Source organism: Capra hircus, chromosome 1 (assembly GCF_001704415.2).
Source record: "Capra hircus breed San Clemente chromosome 1, ASM170441v1, whole genome shotgun sequence".
Lineage (NCBI taxonomy): Eukaryota > Metazoa > Chordata > Mammalia > Artiodactyla > Bovidae > Capra > Capra hircus.
Genome location: NC_030808.1, coordinates 105,999,383 through 106,027,246, shown reverse-complemented (window position 1 = coordinate 106,027,246; position 27,864 = coordinate 105,999,383). Strand labels below are relative to the sequence as shown.

Genomic DNA, 27,864 nt, shown 5'->3' with positions numbered 1-27,864 from the left:
ATGGTAGAGAGGATTAATTATTATGTACTTTGCATAAGTTAATTTGAGTCTTACCCAAGACACAACTGAAATCACAAAAATACTGGCTCTGTCAACCTTCTGTTCATTCCATGCTCTGCCCTAGATGGAAAAGCAATCCCTTGAGTTTAGTGTGTGTGTACTATGTTTTTATATATTTGCTTTCACTTTTTCTAATGCTATGTGTTAGTTAACCACTGCTATCTAATAAATGACTTAGGATCTTAAAACAATAAATAATTATTTATCTACAAGTTTATTTAAAAGTACCAAAACTTAGTAGCTTAGAACAATATATGTCTATTATCTCACACACCTTCTGAGGGTCCAGAATGCTGGTTGATTCTCTCATGAGGTTGCAATCAAGCTGTCAGCTAGTCTTTAAAGGCAGGCTAGAAGTGCAAGCTTACTCACATAGCTCTTGGCAGGAGGCCTCACTTCCTTTCTACATGGGCTTCTCCATAAGGCAGTTTGCTACCTGGCTTCCCTTGGTGTAAGTGACCTGAGAGAGCCCAGGAGAACCCACGATGGAACTGAAGTTTTGTATAATCTGTTATCAAAAGTAAAATATTATAATTTCTGCCAGATGCCTTTGGTTACACAGCCCAACACTGACTGATTGTGGGAGGGGACATACAAGGGTATGACTGCCAGGAGGTGGTGCTCATGAGGGCATCTTGGTGGTGGTGGTGGTTTAGTTGCTAAGTTGTGTCTGACTCTTGAGACCCCATAGACTGTAGCCTGTGAGGCTCCTCTATTCATGGGATTTTCCAGGCAAGAATACTGGAGTGGGTTGCCATTTCCTTCTCCAGGGGATCTTCCTGACCCAGGGACTGAACCCCAGTCTTCCCTGGTGGCTCAGATGGTAAAGAATTGACCTGCAATGTGGGAGACCTGGGTTCAATCCCTGGGTTGGGAAGATCCCCTGGAGGAGGAAATGGCAGCCCACTCTAATATTCTTGCCTGGAGAATCTCCATGGGTAGAGGAGCCTGGTGGGGTACAGTCCATGGGTCACAAAGAATGACTAAGCACAGCACACTCCTGCATTGCAGACAGATTATTTACGGACTGAGCTACCAGGGTCCCTGTTGATGTTCAGTCACTAAGTCATGTCCAACTCTGTGTGACCCCATGGACTTAAGCCTGCAGGGCATCTTAGAGGCAGGCTACCACAATCTGCATTGTAAAAATATCTACTCTGACTCTGCCAGCTCTTCTATCTCCTCTCTAGTATCATCATCTTTTCCTCTAATTTCCTAATGACCACCTACATCCCGCTTCTCTAAATCCAAAGCTGGAGTGTTCAGCCCTGCACTCAGCACCAGATGGCCTTAGGGTGCTTACCCCAGCCTCCTTTCCCACACCTCAGCTTCATTTTATCTGGGCAAAAGCAATGCCGTCAATCTCTCATTTTGCATATCACTTCTGTCTCCTTTAATTCATGAAGACATTTCCTTCTAGAGCATTTTAACATGTGCCCAGTGCTATAGTCCAGAGAAGGCAATGGCACCCCACTCCAGTACTCTTGCCTGGAAAATTCCATGGACAGAGGAGCCTGGTAGGCTGCAGTTCATGGGGTCACTAAGAGTCAGATACAACTGAGCGACTTCACTTTCACTTTTCACTTTCATGCATTGGAGACGGCACTCCAGTGTTCTTGCCTGGAGAATCCCAGGGACAGGGGAGCCTGGTGGGCTGCTGTCTATGGGGTCGCGCAGAGTCGGACACGACTGAAGCGGCTCAGCAGCAGCAGCAGCAGCACTGTTATAGTCTGTTCAGTCTGCTATGATAAAATACAGACAGTCCGCAACTTAGGATGATTTGACTTAGAGTCTTTTGACTTTATGATAGTGCAAAAGTGATATGTATTCAGAAGAAACTGGACTTTTAATTTTGCATTTTGCTCTTTTCCCAGGCTAGACATACACAGTAGGATTCTCTCTCATGAGGCTGGGCAGGGCAGCAAGCTGAAGCTCCCAGCCAGCCACGTGGTCGTGAGGGTGAACAACCCATTTGCTGACAGCCATTCTGATATTCACTTCCAGTACAGTATTCAGTAAATTACATGAGATATTCAATACTTTATTATCAAATCAGCTTTGTATTAGATGATTTTGTCCAATTGTAGGCTAATGTATGGAAAAGGAAATGGCAACCAACTCTGGTATTCTTGTCTGGACAATTCCATGGACAGAGGAGCCTGGTGATCTACAGTCCATGGGATCACAAAGAGTTGGACGTGACAGAGCGACTAAGCATAGGCTAATGTAAGTGTTCTGAGTACTTTTAGGGTAGGCTAGACCAAGCTTGATGTTCAGTAGATTTAGTAAATGCATTTTCAACTTAATGGTATTTTCAGTTTACAGTGGATTGATCAGAATGTAACCCCATTGTAAGTGGTTTATAAACAATAGAAATTTATTTTGCATGGTTTTTAAAGGCTGAAAGTCCAAGATAGGGTACCTTTATGGTCAGCTGAGGGCCCTCTTTTGACTTCTTGTGTTCTCGCATGGAGTAAAGGCCATGTAGCTTTCTCAGGCCTCCTTTATAAAAGCACTCATCCCATTTATGAGGGCTCTGCTCTCATGACCTAATCACCCCCAAAAGCCCATCTCTTAATACCATCATGGGGGGATTAGGATTTCGACCTGAGAATTCACAGGGGGGATACAAACATTCAGACCCTAGGACCCGAGTACCTCAACAATTGTGAAACTGCAGTTTAGTTTTCTCAGCAGTATCCTAGATCCTTCAAATGAAGGCATTACCCTCTAGTTGGTAATGTTGTCATCAGTCTCCGTCTCTTTCTCTCTTTCGCTTTCAACAATCTCTCACTCCCCACCCCTCGCCTTATTTTTCTCTTTGTTTCTTTCATTTAAATGGCTGTTCTAAAATTTATTACATTTTTAATTTTTATATTTATTAAAAGTGTAGATGACTTGTTCTGTTCATTTTTAAAATGGATGGGTAGAATAATGATAAATTTTTTTTTGTATTTGACTCAGCTGTTATCTTCAGTGAAAAAAAAAAAAAGGGAAGTTTCCTGTTCTTTCTTATTGCTTCTTGGCTGTCTCTTCTATTGTATAAGAAAAAAGTGAAGATGTAAAAATGAGAAAGTCACTGAAGATCTTGTCTGTCTCTTCCACTTTTTACAATGCCCTGATTTCCCTTTTTTGTGGTCTTCTACTTTTCTACCAAACTCCTACCTTAAGTTCTTTGTTGTTAAAGAAAACAGCAGTAAATGAGTGAGTCTTTCATTGTGTCAGCATTTGTAGGGAAAAAACATGGATAGAACGAACAAGTAACTGTCCCCTCATTTCCTAGGGACTGTTTCTTTGAGGCTAGATTTGTTTAAAATGTTTTGAGAAAAACTCATATATTTTTAACCTTCCATTCTTCAAGTTGCTTTCTGACCTATAGAAAATTCAGTCTGAGGTTAGGAACTAGGAAAAATGAAAATGCCCTCACAGAATTAGAGATGTATTTGATTTTTGCACTTAAGATTTAGCTTGTGAAAGTATTGGCCCAAGTAAATAGAAAGAAACACAGCCAAATTTGCCTACTTGTCTTCAGGCCTGCATGTGTTTTAAAATCATACCTGAGAGTGTTATGGGCCTGGTGTAATTGCATTTGCAAATAAAATGCAGGAAGCTCTAGTGCTCAGAGTATAATTAGGTAACCCAATTAGGTGGCTTAATTTTCCCTTTTTGTTGTAATGTCAGTAACTTCAAACCTCTTTGGTTGACTGTACTTCCTTGTAAACCTTCCCCTGTAGAGAAAATCAGTATTTCAGAGCCACCAAAGAAAATGAGCTTGTCTAAAAATAGTTGCTTGTTGACAAGACTTCAGCAGATTCCCCACCCCACCCCCACCCCTCTAACACGAAAGCTCTACAAAATGGAATGAGGTCAAATAGTACAGATACAGTCAAATCCACTTCTAATCTGCAAATCCCTGTAGTTGTGCTAATTTTTAAAATGGAGACTTTGGAGTGTTACTGAATTTATGGCATCTTCAGCAGTTCCTCACGTCTCTGCAGCTTTGGGGGGGCGCTTGGTTGTGTTCTGTGCTTTGTGAATCAGTGCCCTGTTCCCTGGTACCCGCTGGGTCCTACTTACTGGAGTCTCAAGTGAGCCTCTCTTATACTCTGCTTTTATTTGTCAGGAATTGTTTTCTGCCAGCCTCAAGTAATCAAATCCATTTACTATAGTAGTGTTTGTATACAGCTGTGGTTTTCCATTTCCAACCTGCCTCCACCTTCTCCAGCAATTGGCAATGTCTAGAGGTGTTCTTTGTTGTCCCAACTGAGGAAGAAGAGTGGGAGTGAGGGCTGCTGGTATCTAGTGGGTAGAAGCCAGGGATGATGCTAAATATGCCGTAATGCACAGGACAGCCCTTGTAGTAAAGAATTATCTGGCCCCAACGGTTGGCCACCAGGGGCTTCCCAGGTGGTTCTAGTGGTAAAGAACCCGCTTGCAATGCAGGAGACTTAGAGACACAAGTTTGATCCCTGGGTCAGGGAAGATCTCCTGGAGGAGGAAATGACAACCTGCTCCAATATTCTTGTCTGGACAATCCCATGGACGGAGGAGCCTGGAGGGCTACAGTCCATAAGGTCTCAAAGAGTCAGACATGACTGAAGTGACTTAGTACTGTACTGTACTAGTAAATATTGATAGTGCTGAGGTCTTGGAACTACTTCAAACAATATTTCTCAACCTTCCCTGGGGCAGGGCAGCAGGGGGCGGGGGGAGTGTTATGCCCAGTCTGGCACCCAGGTCCATTAAATCAGAGTATTTGAGCAGTGGGATCCAGGCCTTGGTATTTTTAAAGTCTTCCAAGGTGATCCAAGTACACAGCCAAGATTGAGAACTACTACTCTACAGCAAACATTTTTAGAGGGCAAGACTAGCTTAGGCTGGGCATCATCTCAGATACTTTCCTTATTAAAGTACCTGAAAGGACATCATTAAAATATGGTTTGGTGTACTGGGCAATGTCCCATTATAGTATGATAGTAAGGTTCAAATGAATTTTTAACAACACTTTATATTCTCTAAAGCCAATGCTTAACACTTGAGGCACTGCTATTACCATTGCCATGTTGGAAGTTTCTTTCCTTTGGTTGTTTCTATCCTTCTGGTAAGTGGCGATAGCAGGTATTTACTGGTAGTTTTAATGGATAAAGTTCTCTCAAATAACATTTGGAGTGAGATTGGAATATTGTTGATTTGTTTCCCTTGGAGGTTTCTTCTGTATCTTTTTTACTTGATGAACAAATCTCATCATTTGTTTCTACCTGAATGGATGTGCTGTGCAAAGCATAGAATATAAAGTCTTTTCTCTAAGAATATTTTATACGAATTTTTGCTCTTGTACTCCATTCTTCACTATTTTCTTTCACCAAAAACTGAATCTCCAAATGCATAGACAGTCATTCTAAACAGATATATATTCTCCAAGTATTATTATTATAATATATAGCTTTTTATTTTATTTCAGATGCCTGTATTGATGATGCAGGTTTTCAGGAAACCCCCAAAATCATAAATGCATTTCAAAGCTTTCGACAGGGTAGATTGAACAATTACTCTAAGTAGTCTATTACTAACAATTTCTATAAAGTAAAAACCATTCCATTTATAAAAACCAGTACACACCTACCTAGTAAACAATAAAACTGTCCTCTTCTACACTTGTTTCAAAGCCTTAGTGGAGGTCAGGTTGTGGAACCCTGGAAAACACCCAGCTTCTTTAAAGAGATTGTGGGAGACCCAAATGGCTGGGAACCTGGGCCTGGAGAAGCCACTTCCAACATAGCTTCTTCATTCATACTCTTGGCCTCTTGGTAAGAACTGTGAAAGTGTTGGGCTTCCCTTGGGACTGTTGGCCTGAGTGCCTACACATGGACTTATTAATATGGAGGCCTAAAGATAGACTTTTTATTTGGCAGTGCAGCGTTTTAAGAGGGAAGATCCAAGAAGTAATCATCCCAAAAGTTCCAAGTAGAAGTTGCATGCCTTTTTCTCTTTTTACCTAACCTGGGAGTCACTTCTGCCAGATTCTCTTTGTGGAAGCAGTCCAAAGCCCACTCAGGTCCAAGAGGAAGGAACAGAGGCTCCATCTCTTCATGAGAGGAGCATCAGAGCATTTGTACCATTTATAACAATTGATAATCTGGGCCACCAGCTTTGCGGGGGGCGCTCCTCAGAAAGAGAGAGGCAGTGGAACTTCCCTCAGCAGAGCTGAGGGGTCCCGAGGAAAAGTGAGCCTGCTGTCTGCCAACCCAGCCCCTCAGACAATCAGACGAGACAGGGGTTCTGTCTAAGCAGTTCCACTTTATTGTCGTAAGCTCCTGGTTTATATAGGCAAGCAGGGGGGTTTTGCGAGGGACTTTCCATAGTTCTACCAATCAAGTTAAAGGTCAGATTACCATGTGCTTACATCATGACAGGGGTCTATGGTGATCACGCGTTGTCCATGTGCAGGGAAATCAAGAGAGCCAATCAAAAATTTTGACAAATAACTTAAGCCGAGCCCTCATCTCTTCCGCCAGGCGCCATCTTAGCTCTAAACCGCAAAGCTAGCCCTTCTTTTTAAGGTTTCCCATTTAGGGCCCCACACAGCTTCACTTTGTTTCTTGGTTTAAATTCTTGACCTAGGGACCCTGCTTGACTCATCTCATTATATAGATCAGTTCCCCTTGTCCTGTCAGCTCTGGCAAAGCGGACAGGCTTCCCTATTTAGTAAAATTTTTCTTCTCTGGCTCTGAAATAGGCAGGTTCTCTAAAAAGAGTTCAAGATTGAGGAAGAAATACTGAGATCTCTAGTGTAGACACTGCCAAGAATGGCAACCATATTATTGCCTTCTACAAGTACTTTAGTGAACAGAGGGAACTGGGCAAGAGAAAAGAAATAAGGAAAACACCATAGGGTGACTGAAGCCTATGGGAGATAAGTTCTGTCAGGAGCATGGCATTTGAGTTATTTGTTTATATGACATCCACAAGAAAGTGAAGTCTGGAAGTATTCTAGGTAAGCAGTAAGTGAATGATATGAGAAAATCAACCTTGTTCTTGAAACAAGAACAAATTTGACCTTGAGCAAAATCAGAAACAAAAGAACCGTTTCACAGCAGCTATAGATTTCCAACTTGTAGAGGCAGATGTTAAATGTCAGATTTTCTTGGCTTTCAGTTCCAGTCAATAGTTAACAGCATTAAATGAAAGATCCTTCCTCTAAGATTCTCAAGCTACCTAATCTGGTAAGTTTAGCTTAGCTGAGCACCCTAAGGTGGTAAGCACAGGGAAACATGGTTCTAATTTTGGTGTGATACTACAAGAGCAGTCTCTAAAGAAGAAAAGAATGTTTTCTAAGCTTTCTTTCTGCCTGGGAGAACAAATTTGGGAGGTTAAATAACTTTCTCAAGATCTCTGAACAACTTAGAAGAGAATAGCCAGTCCTTAACTACCGAACCTATCCAGGGAGCCAGTGTTTATGCACTACTGACCTGCTTCAGATAGAATTTATAGGTTAGTGCAATTAGTCAGTATGATTCTTTATGCTTGAGAAGAAGCTAGGAAATGTCTGCAATTTTATAAACCAGTTCTGTGGATCTCATGAACAGCAGATTTTAAGGGTAATCAGACCTTTGCTAGAAAAAGGTTTCTGCTATGGAAGGGAGAAGTCATGATTCTTTTGTAGGACAGATCAAACTAGAGCTGGCTAATATAAAACTCAATGTATTGATTTAAGTGAATGCTATTACTCCTTATGTCAAGGGGAAGAAAGAAAAAAGGCTGAAACAAAAGGAACAATTCCTTAGGAAAATCTGACACTTGAAGAGTATAAGGACTTCACTGCCTCATGCTGAAGTCAGTTTTTCTTTTCCTCTTAATATTTCTTAATCTGTTTACTTACCTGTCCATGTTTCTCTTTTCCCCCTTTAATTTTTATAGAACAAAATCCCGTAAAACCAACATGTTGGTTGCCCTGTAGTAAGTTCCTCTGTAGTGGGAAGTCAGAAAAAAACAATTTGAGTATTTCTTTCCATTCTGTTAATACTCTAAAACAGTAATTCTCACCCTTACAAACCAGCACTTTTTTAAAAAAAACACTCTTTAGCACTCTATTTACCATCCCAAAATGAAATTCATAGATAATATAATCTATTGATATGCATAATGTTTTAAAAGTCACTGAAATGTCCTAATAATACAAAGGGGAAAACAAAGGAAAGAAATGTATAGTAAAATTGCTTGTATTTCAATTTATAAATATTTAGGCCCCAATATATTAGAAATCACAATGGAGTTGTCAGATGCCTGCACCTGATGCCAGAGCTCCCTCCTTCAGTACAACAGCTACAGGTGCAGGCTGACAGTGGATTACTTTGACAACTCCAATACAATGAGTGGTGCTATTGTTGGTGAAGTGATTTTTCCATGGTGAGATTACCTCTTCATAAAGTTCTAAACAATGTGCAAGTTCCTCTTAAATCACACAGTAGTTGCATTCCAGGAAAATTCATTGTATAATAAAGCCATTCCAAAAATATATTTCATTTATACATAAAGCAGAAGGTCCAGGCTCATGTGATTATAAACAGGCTTTCGCCTCTGTTACTGGAAAATTGTGTGGGATGTAGAAAAGTCCTTGTTTTGTAGGGCCATGTATTGTTTGGCAAGAACTGTATTGTCCCTATCCTTTGCATGTGTGTGTATGTGTGTAACATGCAGCCATTATGACACCTCTAAATATTCAAAATGCCCCCATTTAGAGCCAGTATTCTAGATAATCTGGAACAAAAGTGAAGAATTAAGTTTAGGTGAGAGATGTTAGTCTTTCTGAGTACAGTTTGAATGTTTTTGATTCATTTCCTTTGGCTTTGAAATGCTGAGACCCACTGTTCCATTTTCAAATATTGGAACCTCCAGACCATAACATCTCAGGAAAAAGAAAGATGTTGTTTAGATATGGCACATTAAATTTACAGCTTTCACAAAACTATTTGAGTTTCATTGGAATCCCTGTGGTTGGTTAGGGAAAGAAGATTCGCAATGGCTGGTTTTGGTTCAAGCCTAAGCACCATTTTAAGGAATCTAAAAAATGGAGTCAGTTGTATTTTGGGCAATTGTGTAACTGTTTTATGACATTAAAGTGTATATATATCTTTCTAGGAGTACTCTAGAGCTACTGTGTGTCTATTAGAATCTCCTGAAGGTAACACTGTCTCATTTTCTATGCTGGTTATTGGAACCTAGACCTTAACTGTAGCCCAAGGGCTATGGCCTGTAGGAGAGACCCACAGGAGGAGCCTGAAACCACTGATGTACTAATGAGAACCCAAAGTGCTTGCCTAGAAACTGACCAGCCTAATGTCTAAAAATATAAATATGTACCATTCATCTCATTGTGTTGCAGTCAGTATACGCATTTACACATATATGTACACGCATTTACAGTAAATTTATGAAAAGAGTACCATCTCTAGGTTTCCCTAGGTAATATGGTAATCAATAATGACAGCTAACAATTATCGACTACTTCTATGTACTGGATACAGTTCCAAGCACTTCACGTGATTAATTCTCTCAACAGCCCTAGAAAATAAGTATCATTATTTTACATGGGGAATTTTTACACTGGGAAACTAAGGCTTGAAGAGGTTAGGTAACTTGCATAAGATTCCCTCACTAGTAAGTAGCAGAGCCAGAACTTGAACCCAGGCAGTCTATGTTTCTAGAATCCAAGCTCTGAGCCGTTATACTACACATATTTAAGAAATAGCAAGACTGAGGACATGAGTTAGCAATTCAGAATACACAAAGAGGGACCTTTTAAATTTATCCTGCTCCCAAGTCTAATGAAGCTAAATGTTTGGAGGTGATAATGGTTAAGAAAGCTGATAGTGCGGTTATAGCTTTATTCCTTAAGCGTCTACAGGAAACTCCCAGTGTTAATTTCAGTGTAACCAGAAGCACATGAACAGAACTATCTGTAAAACTGGGAAAATGTCAAGTGTCACCTTCACTCAATTCATCAAAATTGGGGCTCTGGACTCTCCTTTCCAACTGACAGAAATTGAATTAAGCAAAGAAAAAAAATGGAATGTGAAATGTATTGGTTTCATAAGTGAAAAAGTCCAGGGGAAAAAAATATATTGATTTATAAAAAAAATCTTGATTTATAAATGGTTTGATCCAAGTCTCAAAGAATATCAAAGCTCTATCTCTCTCTCCCTGAGCTCTGCTTCTCTTTGCATGTTAACCGTATTCTTGTCTATTGCAAATAGTATCCTTTTTGGAGCCACAAAAAATATTTACAGCTTGTGATTCCAGTGTTAGAGGCTCTCTTTTCTGGTATCCACAGGGACAATTTTGATTGGCTGGTGTGGGTCACATGCTCAGCTTTGAAGCCACCAGCTGTGGCCAAGGAGGAACTCTGATTGGCCAGCCTGAGCCATTTGCTCATCCACCTCAGCTCTCTGGGAGGGTAGGCAGGCAAGGTGGGCCTCATGGCTTAGAAGACAAGTGGCTCCCCAGGAAGGAGCAATGCTGGATAGGTCAAAACAACACGTGATTGTTTCCAGGACACAAACTAAGCCAGAAATTGACTGACTACTATTTCTGCACTGCCAGGCCGCAGCATCTCCAAGTTGTACCTGAATTGCTGATCCACAATACAGTGTTTACTTCCATTACAATGATGTTTCTTCCTTTGTTTTGTTTTATACATGAATATATAGAATTATAAACAGTGCCTGGCATAGGGTAATTGTTAGCTGATATCATTCTGTGCTCATAAGTAAAAATGATATTTCTGCTATTGCCTCAATAATGAATGTCTAGCAAAAAATTACAGTGTATTCTGGTCTCAGGTGATGCCTAGCAACAATATCCCAAGGCTTGTCAGCAACTAGATGAATTATGGAGCAGGATTTCCTAATCTTGATTAAATTCTAGAGTTTGATAAATTGTCTGATTCTCTACAACAGAGCTGGGTAGAGGAAAAGGAAATCAGGTCAGAAAATATGGGACCTGAACTGTAACATTTCATACTGGAGAGGGTCAGGGTAGAGATGATCGCAAGGTGGTGGAAAAGCTGCCACTTGCCTGCGCCAGGTCTGCTAGTTGGAAAGTACTGTACTAATGATTCTAAACCATCAGCAGCAGTCTGCCTATACTGGGTGACTGGGGGAGCTTTGTAAAACTATGGCTTGCAGGCCTCAATACTGGAGACTTGATTTGGTAGACTTGATCTGGGTCCTGGAGACCCAGATTTGCAGGATGAGTGGTATGCAGTCAGACATGAGAACTACAATAATCAACCTCTGTGATTTACACAGGAGCCGATGCCATGGTACAAACACAGGTCAGCAGTTCAGGCACACTCAGGCCATAGAAACAACCTTCGAATGGTATCACCAGGTGTAGAGGAGTTCACTCCTGTCCCTCATTTTGAGGACAGAGCCATTCTACACTATTAGCTCATTTTTCTCTCATCAGGGACTGATACACACGAGGCCTGCTTTTTCCTGCCCCGAACCAATCCCACCTCCTTTTCCCCTTTTTTCTTTCACTGTTCAGCTAATTTCCATTTTCTTTCTCATGCATATGAGCAAATTCATCCTGACACCTTTTCTGGTCTCTCTCGCTTCTTTTTCTTTGCAAATCTTACTCAAGATTGATTTGGGAGGGAAAATATTCTATTTATTCAGGCGTAAAACTAACCGTAACCATAGTTGAGAAATTTTACTCATTCATTGAAAAAATAGTTATTTGGCATTTGCTAAGTGCCAGGCACAGTTCTAGGTTCTAGAAATTCAGCTATGAGTGAGCCAGACATGTTCCCTGCCCTCATGGAGTCTACAGAGTAGTGAAGGAGACAACGTGATGATGAACAGACAGCACCCAGAATGGAGGTAAGTGCTGCAGAGACAAAGTGGGACAGAGCTTGATCAGTAAGGTCCAGGCGAGGCCAAGAGCAGCGGGCAAGGAGAGACCTGATGGAGTGAAGGAGTACGCTCTTCTCAGAACTGCAGGAAGAGCACCCCAAGCCCAGTGACCAGCACATACACGGACCCTGAGGCAGGAATAAGTGTGCCATGTTCAAGGAATTACAGAGTGAGCAAGGCAGAGGATGGTAGGATGTAAGGTTGGAGGGGCAAAGAGAGTCCTGAGGCTTATTTCAAATGTTACTTCGTGGTGGTAGAAGATGAAAAACAGAAGTTGACAGTTGCTTTGACAAAATACAGGTTGTCAGTTCCTCCACAGGAGCAGTTTTGGTGAGAACAAAAACCTCTTTAAATGGGTTAAGAGGAAATTGTGGAAGGTAAAAAAGTGGAAATTTTAAGTAAAGATGAGTTTTTCTTGCAGTTTGCCATAAAGATGAGCAAAGAGATGTACCAATAGTGAGAGGGTCTTAGGTATTAGACAGTTTTTTTTAAGATAATAGAAATAAAAGCATACTGATATGCTAATGAATGATGCTTTGGAACAGAAGAAATTGATGATGCAGGAGAGAGGATAATATTAATAATTATAAGATAAGAGCTCTTGAATAGGTGAGAGAGATAGGGACAGGAAGGCAGGCAAGAGTTTCTTGCTTCTCTTGGTTAATCAATTAATCATGGGAGAGAATAGCGTCATTTTCTTGGATTGCATCTTTTTTCCTTAGTAAAATAGGTGAGGTCATGAGATGAGAATAAGGATGAAGAGAATGGTTTGGGGAATCTGAGAAAAGAAGGAAATATATGAAATAGTCTACTCAGAGATGGAGAGACTGAATTAATTAGGATAATATAGTGAAAATGCAGTGATGAGTGTTCTGAGATTTATGATCAGAAATTCAAGGTGAGACAGTAGGGAAAATTCTGTTTATAAAGTGTACATATGAAGTCAAAAGAGGGTTGAATTAACCAGATTTGGAGATTTACCAGGCAGGGCAACAGAGTGATGAACACAGGAAAAAGTTCCATGTTAGGCAGGGTACAGGGATGTGAGGGACAGTGCAAAAGGGATAGAGCTGATAGAATATCTGGTTGGCTGAAGAATTTTTGGAGTCCAAGTGCCACTGGGAATGATCTGGAAAGTTAGGAGGTGGTGGTTGGAGAAAAACATGCTTCAAGTCAAGATTCCCAAGGTGGTTCAAGGTTCACTAAGAGGCAGGGCTTCTCAGTGATGGTGGCCTTGGGCGAGAGGTGATAGAAGGAGAGGCGCTCGTCCTCCTGTCCACCGGGAGGCAGCATAGAGCAGGGGGGTGGGGTAGTCTACCTACCGCTTCTTCCTAGGAGCTCAGTGTTTGCAGGAAGGGAAGTGGGGTGGAAGCAGCCCTGAGGGAAGAGAAAAAGAAGAGCTGGGCCCTGTGCTTAGAGCCTTTGGTGTTGGGGGTATGAGAAAAGATGCAGCCAGGCTTCAGCTGGAACAAGGAGGTGAAGAGAAAATCAAAAAAGAGTATTCAGCATCAGGATAATTTTCTGGTAAGAAGTTCCAGTGGATATAGTAGAAAGGTTAGAAGAGAGATAGCTGAAGGGAGAAATAGGAGATGGGAGACAGCTTAGGGGATACATAGAGGCAAATTGGGATGAGTCCTGATAGTGAGGCTTGGACTTTTTATGATGCCAGGGAAGACAGGAATGTACAAAGTGGTAAATGGTGATAGTTTCATTTTTGTAAAATTGAAGTATAGTTGATTTACAATGTTAGTTTCTGCTGTACAACAGAGTGATTCAGCTATACATATAAATGTGTTGGTATAGCTATATATACAAATTCTATTATTTTCCATTATTGTTTATCTCAGGATATTGAATATAGTTCTCTGTGCTATGCAGTACAACCTTGTTGTTCATCCATTCTGAATTTAATGGTTTGCATCTGCCAACCCCAAACTCCCAGTCCATCTGCCCCTCCCCAGCCCAGCAACCACAAATCTGTTCTCTATGTCAATGTGTCTCTTTTCTATTTTGTAGATAGGTTCATTTGTGTTATGTTTTATTTATATTAAGTAATTTAATTTTTATTTTGTATTGGAATATAGTTGATTTGATTTATAATATTGTGTTGATTTCAGGTATGTAACAAAGTGATTCAGTTATAAATATATCCTTTATTTTTGAGATTCTAGATTATCACAGAATATTGAATTGAGTTCCCTGTGCTATACAGTAGGTCCTTATTGATTATTTTATATAGTAGTGTGTATCTGTTAATCCCAAACTCCTAATATACCTTCCCTCCCCACCTTTCCCCTTTGGTAGCCATGTCTGTTTTCAAAGTCTGTGAGTCTGTTTATTTTGTAAATAAGTTCATTTGTATTAATTTTTTTTAGATTCCACATATAAGTGATAACATGATATTTTTCTTTGTCTAACTTAGTTCATTTAATATGGTAATCTCTAGGTCTGTCCATGTTGCTGCAAATGACGTCATTTTGTATTTTTATGATTGAGTAGTATTTCATTATATTATATATATATACCATGTCTTCTTTATCCATTCATCTGTTCATTGACAGTTAGGTTGGTTGCTGCTATAAACATAGGGGTGCATGTATCTTCTTGAACTATAGTTTTGTCTAGATATATGCCCAGGCGTGGGATTCTGGATGATATGGTAGCTTTATTTTTAGTTTTCTGAGGAACCTCCATACTGTTTTCCAAAGTGGCTATACCAACTTTCATTCCCACCAACAGTGTGGTAGGGTTTCCTTTTCTTCACACTCTTTCCAGCATTTGTTATGTAGTTTTTTTTTCCATGATGACCGTTCTGATTGGTGTGAGGTACCTCATTGCAGTTTTGGTTTGCATTTCCCTAATAATTAGTGATGTTGAGCATCTGTTCATGTGCCTCTTGGCTATCTGTATGTCTTCTTTGAAAAAACGTCTATTTAGATCTGCCCATTTTTCAGTTGGCTTGTTTTGTTGTTGTTGAGTTATATGAGCTGTTTATATATTTTGGAAATTGAGCCCTTGTTGGTTGCATCATTTGCATATTTTTTCTCCCATTCCATAGGTTGCATTTTCATTTTATGGTTTCCTTTGCTATGCAAAAACTTGTAAGTTTGATTATATCCTATTTGTTTTTGGTTTTATTTCTATTGCCTTGGGAGAATGACCTAAGAAAACACTGGTACAGTTTATGTCAGAGAATGTTATGTCTATATTCTCTTCTAGGAGTTTTATGGTATCATGTCTTATATTTAAGTCTGTGTCATTTTGAGGTTATTTTCGTGTTTGGCGAGAGGTGTGTAGTGACCTTGTTGGTTTACATGCAACTGTCCAACTTTCCCAACATTACTTGCTGAAGAGACTATTTCCTATTGTATGTTCTTATTGCCTTTGTAAAAGATTTATTGAGCTAGGTGAATGAGTCTATTTCTGGACTCTATTCTGTTCCATTGATCCATATATCTGTTTTTGTATCAATACCACAGAGTTTTAATTTCTGTAACTTTGTAATATTGTCTGGAGATTTATGCCTCCTGCTTTGTCCTTTTTTCTCAGGATTGTTTTGGCAATTTTGGGTGTTTTGTGCTTCCATGTAAATTTTAGGATAATTTGTTCTAGTTCTGTAAAAAATTTCATGGGTAATTGATAGGGATCACATTAAATCTGTAGATTGCTTTGGGTAATATGGCATTTTAACAATATTAATTCTTCCAATCCAGGAGCATGGATAATCTTTCCATTTCTTTGAATAATCTTTAATTTCTCTTATTAATGTTTTATAGTTTTTGGCATTTCATCTCTTTGGTCAGGTTTATTCCTAAGTTGTTTTTTTTCCCTTTTTTGGTGTGATTTTAAAAGGTATTTTTTTTTTCACATTCCCTTTCTGATATTTCATCCTTAGTGTAAAGAAATGCAACAGATTTCTGGACTGCAGGCAATGGCATCAAGTCATGCATGCAATATGCATGCCCAATAGTAGGGAAGAATTACAGTAAGCTAAAGGTTCAAAGTAACCTGTAATAACCTAAAAATCCACTCACTGAGGATTAGTCAGAACAACTAGTCCTTCGAAATAAGAGATTAGGTGGAAAAACAAAAGGTCTAAAAATCAGAAAATCAGAATGACCTAAGTGTGCTTCAACCTTATACATAAAACCTTACACATAAAACTTGAAAATATAAACAAATAAGGGCAAGAAAATGTAATTGCGTTAAAGTGAATTAGAAAAACATTTAAAATAGAAAACATACTACAAATCCCCTATAAACTCAGATTTAGCAGAGAGTTGGGGGTGTTGTGGTTAATTTTTTAATGCTTTATCTTATTTATTAGCAATGGAGGTTTGTTCTAGTGAAATCAGAAAATACAGACAACCAAACATAGATTTAAAAATCCACAGTTGTATTCAGAGACTAACAGTGCTTCTACCATCATATATTTTTTTTGCCAGAATCCTTTCTGTATATGTACATAATTATATATTATTATCTTCTAAAAATTGGAATCATTCTATAATGTTTTATAACTTACTATCATTTATTTAAGTCACCCACTAGTTTTGGGTATTTTGGTTATTACAACAAATCCCTGTTACAGACCTTTAATTTGTTATGACTTATTCATTTGGGGCTTCCCAGGTGGCACAGTGGTAAAGAATCCACTGCCAATGTAGGAGATGCGGGTTCAGTCTCTGGGTTGGAAAGATCCCCTGGAAAAGGAAACGGCACCCCACTCCAGTATTCTTGCCTGGAAGATCCCATGGGCAGAAGAGCCTTGTGGGCTACAGTCCATGGGGTCGCAAAGAGCCAGACACCACTGAGCAACTAAACACACGCACACACACACACACACACACGCGCGCACACACACTTCATTCATTTACTGTTACACATTTAGACTGCTAGAAGTTATATGACAGATCAGAAATAAATAAGCCAGTACTTTAAAAATTAGGTTGATTTAGGAGGTTCTGTTAACCAACATGCACTCAGTTGACTTGTCAGATTAACTAAATGTTCCTGCTGACCAACACCCATGGAAAGCTGAGTCCTCACTGAAGACAGCTGCTCTCTAGAATGTAGTCTGCGGGAATGCCTGCTCCAACCAGGGCTAGGAGTTTTGTTGGTTTTATTTAACTTAAATCCTAAGTGCTTTAGAACATGCTTGGCATTTATCAAATGACTGAATGAACCAATAAGGAGGAATATGTAAAAAAATCAAGAAGTATTCTGCTTGCAGATTGTTTTTTGTTCTTGTCTTTAAAGGGATGACATTTTACTCTGCTTAGAGAATCTGAAACTAGATAGTCAAGACCAGTGGTTCTCAAACTTTAGCATGCTTCAGGATCATCTGGAGAGCTAGGCCCCACCTTGGGGTTTGATGCAAGTCTGGAGTGAGCCTTGAAAATGTATATTTCTGTCAGTATTCCCAGGTAATACTGACTCTGTCAGTCCAGGGAACACATTTTAAAAAGAACTGTCCTAGATAATATCTGATGGATATGGTCTATGTGAAAAGACAACCTCGAACTGGTATATTAGGCAGCTACCAGTTTCAAAGGGCTTCCCAGGTGATGCTAGTGGTAAAGAACCCTCCTGTCAATGCAGGAGACCTAAGAGACACAGGAAGATCTTCTGGAAAAGGACATGGTAACCCACTCCAGTATTCTTGCCTCAACAGGCTATAGTCCATGGGTTGGCAAAGAGTCAGACACGACTGAAGCAACTTAGCATGCACGCGCCAACCTCAAATATGCTGTCTAAGGGAGTTTCTAATGTCCTTAGAAACCCAGGAAAACAGGAAAATAGTAACAATGGCTGAAGCCCTCCACTTAGATATTGTCATCAGCTAAACACAAAAAACGATGTTTGGGATCTCAAAGGGGAAGAAGGCAATTCACGTGAAGATGAAAATGCAGATGTTTGGTAAACAAATGTTTGTTGGGTGACCACAGAGACAAGGGGACATAAAATGGACTTGATTTCTAGGTCTTGCTGTTTACCCCACCACACTTGGCCCATATTTTTTGTAGATATCTCTGGTGAAAGTTTTATTCCAAGAATAAATAAAACTTTATTCCAAGGCCCTCTATTTAAACTCTTTTAGGCAGTCACGGGAGAAGGTCTAGGTTCCTGAGTCTTCCTCAGTCTTTTGGGTGTTGCTTGTTTTCAGCTCATAATAATCTGCATGTCAAAGAGATATTTTGGTGTGGCAAATTTTGTTTCCTGACACTAAAGGGAGGTTAAGAAAGTGAGTGTCTGGGCTGATTCATTGTCAAAAGCAGGAGGTGGACTCTGCCTCCCACCTATTATTAAAGTGATAAATATCTCCATATTTGTTTAATATCCACTGGAGATGACTTTGGAGTTTTTGACCTTGAGTGAAAGGGAAAATGATAATGCTGTTGGCAGCAGGTAGGATGCTGTCAAGAAAAAAACAGACTGGGAAACTATTTTGTTGTATTCTCTTACATGTGTCAGTTATGGCTATTTAAGTAAGGTGCAGGAAACCTGGGTGGTTCCAAGCAGTCACACTGTCAGATGCTAAAAGGGCTAGTTTAATGACTAACTTGTCATCTTAAGGACAACCTTAGGTCAGGCTGGAATAAGACTGAATAACTCCAGGTCTGGTGGATGGTTTTATTCTGGCTCTAACATTCTCTTGATGAGATTAAAGAGAGGGGAAAAAAGTCAGCTGGAAAGTAGGAAGCAAAGAAGCAGACCTATCTTTCAGTTTTGCTTTTCTAGTATTATAAATTACTTCTAGATTAAATAAGAATAACCTATTACAAATAATCTCAAAATAAAATTATTCATGTGCTAAGAACCTACTAGGACTTAGAATGGCTGAGGACCACAGGAAGCAGGTTTGATGAAAAAATTCAGAAGAGCATATCACAGAGCCTATTGGGGAAATATAATAGAAGGCTATAATAGAATATAATAGGAAATATAATAGAAGGAAAGTAATATGTAACTAAAAGCTCTTACTGTCAAATTACTTTGAATAAATAAGTAGCTTTTGCAGTCAAGACAAATAACATTACTGGAAAATTTTCCCTCTGTTGGACGACATTTCCACAATCCAGTTTCCACATTAAAACCAACATAATGAAAGTGCCCCACATTGTACTGAAATGACCACAACCTCCATGCTAATGTACAATAGAATTGATTTTCACCTGGGACTCACTATTCCAGTTGTTTACAGCCAGCATCTGTTCTAACTGTTTAGCATCTGTGCTTTGCTGGTTGTTACTGCTTTTTATTATCACCCCTGCTAGAGTATGTATTCATTTTCCAAAATAACAAAAAAGTATGTACAAATTAGTATAACTGGAAGAAAACACATAAAATATTATTTAATCTGCTGTGGCTCTTATCATTATTATTCCTGTACTTCACTTTCCATTCCCTCCCTTTTTTTTCTTTCATAGCAAACCACAAAGGTGACTTTGTCATCACCTTCATTAGAGTCACAAAATTCAGAAGGACTTTTTTTAGGGAGATTTTCGACAGGCATCTTTGAAGAGATGTCTGGGGAGACTTGGAATGCCTAGATCACATTTTAGGAAATTGAGCAAGAGTGAATAAATTCATTGACAGTATGAGCAAGACTACTAAAAGCCCTTTCTTTAGTGTACATTTTTATGAAGCAAGAATAAATATTGACCATTAAGTTATCACTGTAATACAGGGATTGTTTGTGAAGCCCTATGGGTAGACAGTGATATGATCCCAGTAGCCCAGTAGCCTGACAGGGTTAACCAGAAAGTTATTTAATAATTGGACTTATTAATAGTGAGTTACAAAGGTAGGTGGGCTTCCCTTGTGGCTTAGTTGGTAAAGAATCCACCTGCAATGCGGGAGACCTGAGTTTGACCCCTGGGTTAGGAAGATCCCTTGGAGAAGGGAACGGCTACCCACTACACTATTCTGGCCTGGAGAATCCCATGGACTGTATAGTCCATGGGGTCACAAAGAGTCAGACATGACTAAGCGACTTTCACTTCACAGAGGTATGTGGCTTTTTAATAAACTACTTGCCCTCTAAGAGAATGGATTTTACTTTTTATGATTCTACTGAAATTTTAAAAAGCTGCTTGTGAAAGGAGCTATGTTTTCGCAGTAAAGGCCACTCAAGATATGACAAAGTTGCTACCTCTTTGCAAAACAATTATGATGCAGCATGGGATAAAATGCAAACATACTAATAATAGCTTAGAAATTTTTTAGCACATTCGATGTGCCTTTCTTTCATGCATTCTAGATGTAGTAGCTTGTCTAATCGTCACAGCCACCCTATGAGGAAGGACTAACTAATATGTTCATTTTTGTGAATGAAGAGAGTGCAGCATGGAAGGGCAGAGTAACTCGCTCAAGATGACCCATCTATAAGCAGCCAATCTGGGTTCCCACTGCTAGCAGTTTGGTTCTAGAGCCTAAGGTCTAGTAAAGCTTCATGTCATAGTGTGTTGCGCTTAGAAAGCCATATTTCATTATTATTGACTCATTATTCATTTTAAATCCAGATCATTGTACCAACAGAACAGAGGGCAATTAGAACCTCAAGCCACAACTCCTACTTCCCAGGGTATCACTTCACATGTGCTACTCATGAGCTCAGTGTTTTCCTCCCAGCCTTCTCACCTTACTGCTATGATTTCTGTTCAGGGAGGAAAATTGGCTACCTCAAAATATGTCTCTCTGGCATAAAGATTAATTTAGGTTGACTATTTAAAAAAACAAAATGGAACACTCAGGAAATCTGTCTTGTTACCTGTCCCTTAATTGCCTAAAAGAATTTGGATACAGGAGCTGTTCCTGGAATAAAGCCATCACCAGAGACATGTGCGAAGAACATGGGTCAGGTGTCCTGGGGGAAACTCAGTGTGTCCCATTGTCTCTGTAGGCCCAGCAGACTTTTGTTTACCAAACATTTGCTTTTTCATCTCCATGTGAGTTGCCTTCCTGCCCCTTGATGTCCCAAACCACTATCCCAACATCTTTTGTTTTAGCTTGAAGATGGTATTTGAGAGGAGGGTTTCATCAATTGTTACTCAGTTTTCCTGGGTCTCTTCCATGTATGCATGCATGCTAATTCGCTTCAGTTTTGTTCAACTCTTTGCGACCTATGGACTATAGCCCACCAGGCTCCTCTGTCCATGGGATTCTCCAGGCAAGAACAGCGGAGTAAGTTGCCATTTCCTCCCTCCAGGGGATCTTCCTGACCCATCTTGTTATGCCCAAGTCGCGAAATCTCCCAATGACCACCAGGGAGCCGGTATCTGATGTAAAAGCAAAAGAGTTTTTATTACCAAGCTCGAGCTGAGGCAGCGGCTATAGGGAGGGAGCCCCGAGTTTTGGGTTACACTGCTTAAATGGGGAATATTCAGGTGAAAGGGTAACAAAGGGGGTGTTCAGGCTGAAGGACTACTGATTGGTTACCCTCTTCTATAGGGTTGTGTGTGGATTTCTGATTTTTTTTTTTTTACTTCCACGGTACATCATTACTTCCAAGGTAAATCACAAATGTCACAATTGTAAATCGTTACTTCCAGGGTAAATCACAAATTCTTGAACTTAAAGTCAGGAGGTTTAACCTAAGGGCTGACTGGCTCATGCACAGTGAGGCAAGTTTAGGCAATATCCAAAGTCTAAGTCTGTTTGCCCGGTACCTTTGCAAAATGGAGTTCTTTTACAAGATGGAGTAGCTCAGGCTCTTCAATCTCTTACATCTCTTGCATTGGCAGGAGTGTTCTTCACCACTAGCGCCACCTGGAAGATCTGTGTATACACTTTATTAAGCTTTTGTTTGATTTTCTCTTGTTAATCTGTCGCTTGTCAATTTAATTCCTAGGCCAGCCAGAAGAATTTAGAAGGTAGAAGAAAATTTCTTCCTCCCTCACATCTGCCACACTCTAAGGGGATTGCTGCTAGCCAGGCATAATTTTTTATTGGATGTAGCCACCTTAATCCCCCAACTCGGACCTCAGGAATGATATAGCTTCCTGTAATTCCTCAGAGTTCACCTAGTAACTTTCAAAGTCCTGTTCACCTGTCCAGCTAATGATGCCGATACCTTGGTATGAAGCTTCTATAATTTGGGTCATTTTGCTTGTTCAGGTTTTCACCAAAAACAAGGCAAAGTTTCTTAGATTTGAATCACTAAAAATCTCCTTCCCAGAATCAAGAGAGGATGTGTAGCCCAGTTCTAATTGTAATCCTTAAAATATATATTTGTGTTCTAAGTACTAATTTAGGTATTTTTCCTTCCCAAGCCTGAAGTACTCTAGGACAGGATCAGTTGTGTTCACCTTGGCAGCCACATAATCTAGCACAGACAGACATTTAGTAAATGTCTGCTATATGAACAGACAATTAAATAAACAGGTCATTACTCTTTAATACAGCAAGTTGATAATGAACAAATACACATGTGCTTTAAATAATTAGAGGTTAGAGGTCAGAAATTGGATAAGAAATCAAAGCTATGCATACAGACTCTCAGATTTCCAATAAAGAATATGAAATTGAAGCTGTAATTCAAAATATGTCTTGAAAAGCAGTGAAGAATGGGGAAGCAGAGTGAAACTTGAAGAAAACACATAAAGTTTAGGCGAATGTAATCTAGTATAGAAGCTAGTGAAGTGGCATTCAGAGAAGTTAGAAACAGTTCAAGAACGTGCATCTATCTGAAGCTAAGAAAGAAGTGAGTTTCAAAAGTGACGACTACAGTCTCCCAAGGCAATAGAAATAAGAACAAAACTAAACAAACGGGACCTAAACAAACTAACAAGCCTCTGTGCAGCAAAGGAAACCATAAACACCAAAGATAGCCTATGGAATGGGAGAAAATATTTGTAAATGATGTGATTGACAGAGGCTTAATTTCCAAAATATACAAACAGCTCATACAACTCAATAACCAAAAAGCAAATAACCCTATCCAAAATTGGGCGGAAGACCTAAATAGACATTTCTTCAAAAGACATGCAGATGGCCAGTAGGCACATGAAAAGATGATCAACTTAGAGAAATGCAGATCAAAGCTACAATGACCTCACACCTGTCAGAATGGCCATCATTAAAAAGTCTACAAGTAATAAATTGTGGAGAGGTGTGGAGAAAAGGAAACCCTCCTACACTGTTACTGGGAATGCAAGTTGATGCAGCTATTATGGAAAACAATAAGGAGGGTTCTCAGAAAGCTAAAAATAGAATTACCATATGATCCAGCAATCCCACTTTTGGGCGTAAAACTGTAATTCAAAAAGATACACGAACCTCTGTGTTCACAGCAGCACTATTGACAATAGCCAAGACGTGGAAGCAACCTAAATGTCCATCAACAGATGAACGGATAAAGAAGCTGGAGCCCATATATACAACGCAACACAGCTCAGCCATAAGGAAGAACAAACGAATGCCATTTACAGCAAAATGGATGCAGCTAGAGATGATCATACTCAGTGAAGTCAGAAAGAGACAAATACCATATGATATCACTTATATGTGGAAACTAAATTATAACAAATGAACAAATCTTTGAAACAGAATCACAAACACAGAGATCAGACTTCTGGTCGCCAGGAAGTAAGGAGTTGGGGGAGAGATGGTATAGGAAGTCGGGGTTAGCAGATATACGCTTTAATATGTAGAATGGATAACGGACAAAGTCTTCCGGTATAGCACAGAGATCTATAGTCAGTGTCCTGTGATAAATCATAATGGACAAGAATTTTAAAAAAAGAATGCATATATGTGTATAGTTGAATTACTTTGTCATACAGCAGATACTGACACAACAGTGTAAATCAACTGTACTTCAACTTAAAAAATCACACACACAAATGTGACCAGTAAAATCCAACAAGCACATGACAAGTAATCAGATATATAAGGCAAATCGAGAAAAAAGGCAAGAAGGCCAGTGAATTTGGCAACAACAAAATGTTGTTAGAAGCCTTTAAAAGTACATTTCCAGTGAAATAATTTGTTTTTTACATTTCTATATATATTCACTGCATTGATTTCTAACAAAAACTGTTTCCCAATAGGTAGCCTTTTGCCATTTTTATAAGACTCACTGGAGATATTTACCAATTAAAAACAATCATTTGGATTGATTCCACCTGGAATCATTTTAAGAATTTTGCTTAAAACACAGTAGCCTTGTGTAGAGCACGTTTTTTGTTGTTTTTTTTTTTTTTCCCTGAAAGAATTTTATTTTTTTAATGCCACTGGCATTTAATTTTTGAGGTTGCTAAAAATATTTTGTATTCCATTATAAGTTTCTCTTCTTCTTTGACTCCTTTTTAGAAAGAAAAAAAAAAACTTTATTTTGTATTGGGGTATTGCTGATCAACAGTGTTGTGATAGTTTCAGGTGAACAGCCAAGGGACTCAGCCATACATATACATGTATCCGTTTTCCCCCAAATCCCCTACCATTCAGGCTGCCATATAACACTGAGCAGAGCACATTCTTAAATAAATCACTTAATCACTGGATTTTTTTTTTTTCTTTCTGTCAACACTTTACAGATCTCAAAGATACAGCTAACTAAAATCTCCTTGATCCATCAATGACCATGGTAAAGGCTATGCTGGGTGCTTTCTTCCAGGGAATGATAAGAATACCAGATTATTTCTCACTTATATGAGGAATCAAAAATGAAACCCACAGCTCATATAAACAGAAAACAGAGTGGTGATTGTAGAGGCAGAGTTATGTGCAGCATAACAACTGTAGTTAATATTTAGTTAGCACTGTATTGCATACTTGGAAGTTGCTAAGAGAGAAAAAAATCTTAAAAGTGTTCACAAGAAAAAAAATCTGGGTGGCAACGAATGTTAGCTAAACTTACTGCGGTGATCATTTTGCAATATGTATAAATGTTAAATCATTACATTATACACCTGAAATTAATATAGTGTCATACGTCAACTATACCTCAGTTGAGAAAAAGATACCAACTCACTGAAGAATTAGTTTTACTTCCTAAAATCTAAGTGTATTATAAACTCTTACTAGGAATTTAATTTCAAGAACATGACTTGAGTCTACTTCAAACTATTAAGATTTAAGACCATCTATAAATAGTTATAATTTCTGATTGTCTAGAACAGTAATTGTTTCTTCCTTTCACTTGTTATTCTTCTATGAATCACAAGCCAATTGCTGTTCAGGCAATTCTTTGAGGATGCTATAGACTAGATTGCAGAAACACCGTAGGAACTAAAGCCCTATAGTTTAAAAGCAAACAAACCCAGCTTTTCCCAATGATAGGAAAATATATAAAACTGAAAAACCCAAATGAACTTTTTGGCCAACCCAATATTTATATATCAAGGACCAGTCATAAAATAATACATATATATGTGTGTGTATGTATATATATATATATATATATAAATCTTAAGTGTAATTTAAGATGCCTCCATGCCTTTTTTCCTTCTGTCTAAACATCAGTCGCTATCAGTGCTCTCAAGCTTTCTTCTCTCTCCTACTTAGTAATGGAAGGGACCTTTTATCACCTATTCATAACTTAATGTGAATTCTATATGAGCCCTCCTAAGGTATTTACATTTTAAGCATTTTTCTAACTTATATATTTATTCACTCAATAAATATTTAGTAAGCTTTCTGCATAATACTAGTTTGAGGAATATAAGGAGAATTAGATATGAAAGCTACTACTTTTTAAAGTAGCATGAAATGTATACAACTAACTTATGAGCTAAGATTTTAAAAAGTGAGGAGAACAGGTTTTCTAGAGAGATCCACCTCAAACTCAACATGGGAAAGTTTTATGGAAAGAGTGTGGTAGTTGAGAGGGCTGTATAGCGTGATAATTAAAGAAGGGATCTTCAACAGCCTTGCTGCTGCTGCTGCCAAGTCGCTCAGTCGTGTCCAACTCTGCGACCCCCTAGACAGCAGCCCACCAGGCTCCCCTGTCCCTGGGATTCTCCAGGCAAGAACACTGGAGCGGGTTGCCATTTCCTTCTCCGTAATAACCTCTAGTGGAAAATAATCTGAAAATATGCCTGTATATTTAACTAAAACACTTTGCTGTATACCTGAAACTAACACAATATTGTAAATCAACTATACTTCAATTTGAAAAATGATGAAGAAACAGTTTAGAGAGAGAATTTTGTATTTTTTTAATTAAAAAAGTTGTTTTTAATCTAACTGTTGAAGAATGCTGAAGGTGAAGTGGAAAAAATTTTTAATAGTTGATTTTCCTTAAAAATCCCATTTCTTTTTTCTTCACTCTGGTGCTTGAAGCTTTTATGCCATATAATACCTTCTGAAATCCTACCCTTGCCAATGCAACTCCTTCCCTTTTACCATTAGGAAAATGTGCCATTTTTAATTACTCCTCTTACCATCCCAGTCATTCTGTCATGTAATATTTATTGAGTGTATGCTATGTGCTATTTGTTTAGACAGGGATTTAACTGTGAAAGAACAAAGTCCTTACACCTGCAGACTTATAGTCTAATAGGGGGAGACAGATAATAAACAAGTAAATACATAGTATGCCAGATGGTGTTAAGGGCTCTAGAGAAAAGATTGTTGGGGGTGAGAAGGGAGGAATGCCAGGGCAAAAGAGCAATGCTATTATATATAATGTAACCAAGGAAAGCCTCATGTAGAAGACATGAGCAGGAATATTTGAAAACAGAGGAAGATGAACAGTGGCTATCTGGGGGAAGACTCTTCCATTTAGAGGGACCATCTAGGGTGAAAGCCCAGAGGGAGGAGCAGCTTGATTTTGAGGGAGAAGGTCAGGGAGTCCAGTAGCTTGAGGAGAGAGAGCAAGGAGGAGAGGAGTGGAATTGGAGATCAGATCAGAGAAGTAGCTGGGGGCAGGGCACTTGTGGGCCATTATATAGACCTACAATCAGATGGGAGCGAATGCTGAGCAACATGGTTTCTCTGGCAGCAGATAATGGACTGTAGGAGGGAGAAGAGGGAAGCAGAGAATCAAGTCAGGAGGAAAACAAAGGTGACTGAGAACAAATGGTAGCAACAGAGGAGTGAGACCTGGTTATGAAGGTAGAGCCAGTGGGGATTCTAATGGATTGGATGTGCAGTGAGAGAGAAGAGTCTAGGCTAACTCCAGGTGTCTTGGCCCAAGCTGCTGTGTACTGAGTCACTGTGTATTGAGGCAGGGAATACAAGAGCAACACATTTCCTGGAATAAGAGACTCGGAATATTAGTCTGGGAGGTGTTAAGTCTGAGTCGCTAAGTTGGATTAAGTATGGAAACAAAAGTTTGGAAATCACCTGCAGAGAGATGGATTTTAAAGCCATTAAACTGGATGTGGTCAGCTAGGGCATAAGTGTAACTGAGGAAGAGTTCTGTGGACTTAAGCCCTAGGCTGCCCACTTCAACACAGGGAAATAAGGAAGACACTGCAAGGCTTGAGGAGCTGCCAGTGAAGGAGGAGGATGTCTCAGAAAACATCCCTTTGCAAGTGACTCCTAGTAGGAATTTCTATACTCTGTTGTGAATTGCCAATGCCTGGGTGGTCGTGATGAATGGTAAGCCGCAGTGTGCTGGCTAGCTTGCCCACAGTGTTGTCCCCAAAGGTGGTTCCAACTTCCCCTTTTTAGAATGAAACATTTACTATAATGTAGGAGAAGGAAATGGCAGCCCACTCCAGTAGTCTTGCCTGGAAAATCCCATGGATCGCGGAGCCTGGTAGGCCACCGTCCATGGGGTCACAAAGAGTCAGACACGACTGAGCGACTTCACTTTCACTATCAGACTTATATAGAGAAAGTTAAATTTACTCAGAAATTTAAAAAAAAAAAAATTTGACCACATAGTACCCATACTATTTAAAGATGCAGTGTTTGTTCATTTTTTTTTTCTTAATTG

At 39.2% G+C, this 27,864-nt stretch overlaps 1 protein-coding gene across 1 annotated transcript in view; it reads left to right on the top strand.

Annotated features, from left to right (window-relative positions):
• PPM1L (protein phosphatase, Mg2+/Mn2+ dependent 1L) overlaps positions 1-27,864 on the top strand; it is a 330,246-nt gene that overhangs the window by 246,028 nt on the left and 56,354 nt on the right. The gene's annotated exons all lie outside the window — the stretch shown is intronic.